Here is a 5,327-nt window from a genome sequence, read left to right as displayed (position 1 = left end):
GTATTTTCTGCTGCTTTGAGGTGAAATTCTCTAAAATATTACTTAAATTCATCTAATGTGTCATTTAAGGCTGCTATTTTCTTGTTGATTTTCTTTCTAGGAGACCCACTCATTGATGGCAATGGGGTGTTAATGTCTCCTACTATGACTATATTTCTGTTGATCTTTTTCTTTATGTCCTCAGTAGTGTTTGTTTTTTTTTTTTTTCCTTTTTGCTGTTTCAATAGGATGTCTTCTGCTACCCTGTCTTACAAATCACTGACTTGATCCTCTGCTTTATCTAATCTGCTGTTGAATCCTTCTAGTAGAATCTTCATTTCAGATATTGTATTCTTCATTTCTGAGTGCTTTTTCTTATGGTTTCTGTGTCCATTTTTATGCTTCCTATATTTTTGTTGAAGTTCTTACTGTTCCTTGAGCATCCTTATAGCCAGTGTTTTGAACTCTGTATCTTGTAGATTGTTTGTCTTCATTTTGTTTAGTTATTTTTCTGGTGTTTTCTCCTGTTCTTTCATTTGGGACTTCTTTCTTTATCTCCTTTTTTTGACTACCTCTCTATTTTTGTTTCTATGCCTTAGGTATATCTGCTATGTTTCCCAGTCTCTTGGTAGGGTGGCCTTATATAGTAGGTGTCCTGTGGGGCCCAAGGGCCCAGTTTCCCTGATCACCTGAGCCAGATACTCCAGATGTGTCCCTCATGTAGGTTGTGTGTGACCTCCTGTTATAATTGAGCCTTGATTTTTGTTGGCAGGTAATTGGGTCGAATTGACCATCAAGCTGCATGTCTGTAAGGATTGGCTCAGCAACAACATACAAGATGCTGTGGGGAAGATGACCCCATGGAGCAGGATTCACCCCAGTGGCCTCCTGCTGAAACCACCCTTTGGGTGTGTCACTTATTAGCTAATCAGGTGGTGCTCTGTTGTGCTCTGAAGCTAGCCACTAAGTGTGTTGTTTCTGTGGTCTCTTGGGAGGGACTTTGATTCAGGCCAAGGTCAGCCACTTCCTGTGACCAGCCTGGGGCTACCTAGTAAGAGCTACATTGCCATCCAGCATTGATTGCTACCTCTGCTGGACCTGCAGTCACATGAGAGAGGCCATACTGTGAGCCAAGGCTGGCTGCCACCACTACTGGGCCTGGGGCTGATCTACAAAAGGCTCAAGGCACCCTGAGGCCTGCCACCACCTGGTTGCTGTCTGTAATTTTCAGCCTCTGAAATAATTTTGGTGGTATATAATTTGGGTCAACCAGGGTCTCAGGGAGTCACCTGGGTGGGGCAAGTTCTGTTCAGTAGGTTAACTCAGACCTGTATCTAGCACCAGTACTGAACCTATGGAACTCTGCAAAAGAGTACACTGAGGTCAGCAGCCACCTGTTGGGGGTCTGTAGACCTTTGAGAGCTTTTGAAAAAAGACAACAACATAGGCCAAGGCCAGCTACCTACCACCAAACGAGCCTTTGGCAGTGTATGAATTGGATGGGGATAGGTCTCATAGAATCATCAGAATTAAACAAGTGGAGTTCACCAGGCCAATGAAGATTCAGATTAAGGCATGTGAGGGGAGGCCTTAACACAGGAAAGATGGTGTCTACCCAATGGCTGTGTGAAAGGAGGACTCAATACAAGGACTATAGCAACTGTTGTTCCATCCTCCACCTCAAGGCCACACAATGCATTTTCTCACTCTATGTTACTGGTGCCTCTGGAGCTGACATCTCTCAGCCAGAGCCCCAAGTGAGTGCCTTCAAGCAAGAAAGTTTGTGCACTGGCTGTTTAAGAGGATGTCTGGGTTTCCAGCCACCTTCTGCCTCATCAATATGGATCAAATCCCAACTATTTTTCAATGCCAGGTATTGTGGGGACTCTTTTTTCCCAGCAGTCATTCTCCAGGCTGGGAATCCCAGTGTGGGTTGAGACCCCTCACTCCTCAGGGGAGACTTTGGCAGCTGAGATATCCCTCCTGATTCGGAAACCACACTTGGGTGTGGACCCATCCTGTTTGCATCTCCAGACCTCATACATGTCTCAGAGACTTCTTTACATTCTTTGTTATAGGATATCTGTTCAGCTAGTCCTCAGATGGTTCTCCATGTTCATTGTTACTTAATTTAGTTGTAATTTTTATGTGATTATGAAAGGAGGCAAGTACCGTGTTTACCTATTCCACCATCTTGACCTGAACCAGAAATAGATAATTTAGCAATAAGTTGGATTTCAATATTCCATTCTCAATAATTGATAGAACAATTAAAAAGAAAATAAATTTTTAGGAAACTTATACAAACCTATCAACCAACTTGACCTAAAAGACAGTACGCTGAATACCAAAATAGCAAAGAAGGTATACATTCTTTTGAAGTGCACATAGAAAATTCTCCAAGATAAACTATCTGCTATATCATAGACCAGTCTTAGGTGTTTTTTTTTTTTTAAATAATAAAGGTCATACAAAATATAATCTCTGTGCAAAATAATACTAAAATAGAAATCAACCCTTAAGAGAAATTTGGTATATAAACATATATGAAAGTTGAAAAAAACCTTAGGTAAATGTATTATTGCTTTTTCTCCTTTGGCCCCTAATAATTATTTAAAAAAAAAACATATGTATGTCCATATTTAAGAAGAGCTTTTGAGGCAAGGAGGCTGAAGTGGGAAAAAAATGGTGCATGGGAAAGTGGGAGAGGAGAAGTCTGAGAAGTCACAGCAAGTTGGAGCCACTGGAGTAATGAAGGGATAACTTCAAGTCGCAGCGCTGAGAAGCGATCAGCTGAAGAAGATGCTGGAGGCCTCCCAACAAAGCCTACAAAGATCTCCAAGTTTGAATTTGCCATAGTCAGACGACAAAGAAAACCGCAGCCATATCCATCAAACTTGGATCAAGTAAGCCTAAAGAATCTGTTCCAACTCTTGCTTGAAATCCCTTTCAGTAGCAGCAGCTTTTAATGAAGATGAAGATAGTGAAAAAGAGGAAATTCCTCCAGAAGCAAAGATGAGGATGAAGAATATTAGAAGGGATACACCAGCCTCAGCAGGACCAAAACCCTTTCAATAAAGGAAAGCATGGGCTTTCTGATAACCAGAAGCTATGGGAGGAAAGTATAAAATCTCATCTTGAAAATGTCCATGACCAAGACAATTAAATGAGGTTTTGGAATTGGGATGTGGAGTTGGTGTAAAGTTAAAAGGAGCAGTTTTCTTTTGTAAAGAATGGTAAAAAGGATATAAGAGTATTATTGGAACCACCTTTTTTTTTTTTTTAAGATTGAGTGGTACACTAATAAATGAGAGCTTGAAATTAGGTAATTTATGTTTTATATTCAGATTTCAAGGAATTTACTAGTTTTGTAGTTTCATGGAATTAGTTTCAAAAGGTTACACATAATAATAATAAAAAAAATCAGAAATTGTACCTTTTTAAAGAATTGCATATTTTTTTTTAGATACAATTATTAGTACATTAAGAGGGAAATAAAATGTTATTGTGTGTTTACTGCAAGCAATTACTCTCTAACTTAACTTCCCATTAACCCAAATATAGAGAAGAGAGTATTGTTTTGCGAGGAAAATGTTACTGGACTATTGACTGACAATAAATTAGGTAAAATTACAATATTGCGTTGTTTTTTTTAATGGGCATTTGTTTTGTTGCAAGTCATAAATTAGATATTGCATTGCTGTCAGTGGATACAGATGCTTAGCTCTTTAATTTTTTTTTTTAATTTTATGTAAACTGTTGAGTATTTGAAATAAACCACTTCACCTTAATGGGTTGTGTCTACCTTCATTAGTTTTCAAAGAGCAACCATTTGCTACCAAAGTAAATCATATTTTTGAACCTGCTTCTCTTGTTGTTGTTTTTTGTTTGTTTGTTTGTTTTTTTATAGCTAATTCCTTTAAGCATTTCCACTAGATCTTTAGGCAAGTCATAAGAAAGCTGTTTCTTTTAAAATACAAATCACCACCAAAAATTTTAAATGTACACAATACTTAAATATTTGGCTGCTTTTATTTTTAAAAAATAAAAAAGCACCAAAAATCAACATTGTATAAAGGTGGAAAATGAGAAAGACGCCCTTTTGTAACTTTGTCAAAATATTTAAGTTACTAATTGTGAAATCCAATTTGACTTGAACTTACTATAGGAATTTGTATTTAGTACAATAATATGGTATCAGTGTATACATATTAACAACAGCCTCTCAAAAGCATATTTTAGGTACCGGAAACAGAAGGAAAGAAAATGCATCTTTAAACATTTTATGGAACTTTCCTTCTGTACCTATTTTATTAAGTGTTTTAACCATAAATGGATGTTGTATATTGTCAAATGCTTTTTATGCATCTATTGATATAATCATATGATTTTTGTCCTCTATTTTGTTTGTGTGGTGTATCACATTGATTGATTTGCATATATTGAACCATCCTTGTGCCCCTGGGATGAACTCCACTTGGTTGTGATGGTATATATATACGATGGAATACTATTCTGCCATAAGAAAAGATGAAATAATGATATCTGTGTCAACATGGATGGAACTTGAAATTATTATGCTAGGCAAAATAAGTCAGACAGAAAAAGTTGAGAACCATATGATTTCACTGATGTGTGGGATATAAAACTGAAAACAACAAAGAACAAGACAACCAAAGAAACAAAAACTCATAGACACAGGCAATAGTTTAGTGGTTACTCCTTCCCCCCTACCCTCTGGTAACCACTAAACTGATGAGGGCAAAAGGGATCAAATATATGGTGATGGAAGGAGAACTGACGCTGGGTGGTGAACATACAATGTGATGTATAGATGACGTGTTACAGAATTGTACACCTGAAATCTATGTAACTTTACTAGCCACTGTAACCCCAATAAACTTTAATTTAAAAAAAACAAAAAACAAAATACTTACTACTATTACTTGGTAAGTCAATTGGAGCATCTCAAAGAAAACCAAACAAACAAACCAAAAAAAAAAAAAAAAACACAACATTTTATGGAATCCTCAAACACTTTGTTACAGTTGTATGTTGTGGGGTTATTTTTTTGTGTATGTCTGTTTTTTTTTTTTTTGTATTGTATATGAATTCCTTTTTAATGTGACAATTAAACACATCTGTAAAGGCACAGTCATAGATAAAAGAAAAATGCAGTATAATCATTTCCTTGAAAACGACTATGTTATATTTGTGAGCAGCTTCTGACTGTCTTAATGGTGGTAACTAGGTAATAACTCAGCTCTTTAATGGGTCATAACTCAAGAGAAGCAGTCTGTATATATTCCTAACGCTTGTTCACATGCACTTACAGTTAGAGTAAGCCC

At 37.0% G+C, this 5,327-nt stretch overlaps 1 pseudogene; it reads left to right on the top strand.

The window, feature by feature from the left end:
• The first annotated feature begins 2,664 nt into the window (after positions 1-2,664).
• LOC117013104 (PEST proteolytic signal-containing nuclear protein-like) lies at positions 2,665-3,145 on the top strand (annotated as a pseudogene).
• Positions 3,146-5,327: the final 2,182 nt, after the last annotated feature.

Source organism: Rhinolophus ferrumequinum, chromosome 2 (genome assembly GCF_004115265.2).
Source record: "Rhinolophus ferrumequinum isolate MPI-CBG mRhiFer1 chromosome 2, mRhiFer1_v1.p, whole genome shotgun sequence".
In the NCBI taxonomy this organism is placed as follows: domain Eukaryota; kingdom Metazoa; phylum Chordata; class Mammalia; order Chiroptera; family Rhinolophidae; genus Rhinolophus; species Rhinolophus ferrumequinum.
Note: the sequence above shows the minus strand (reverse complement) of the source record. Positions and strands in the feature narration are given on the sequence as shown.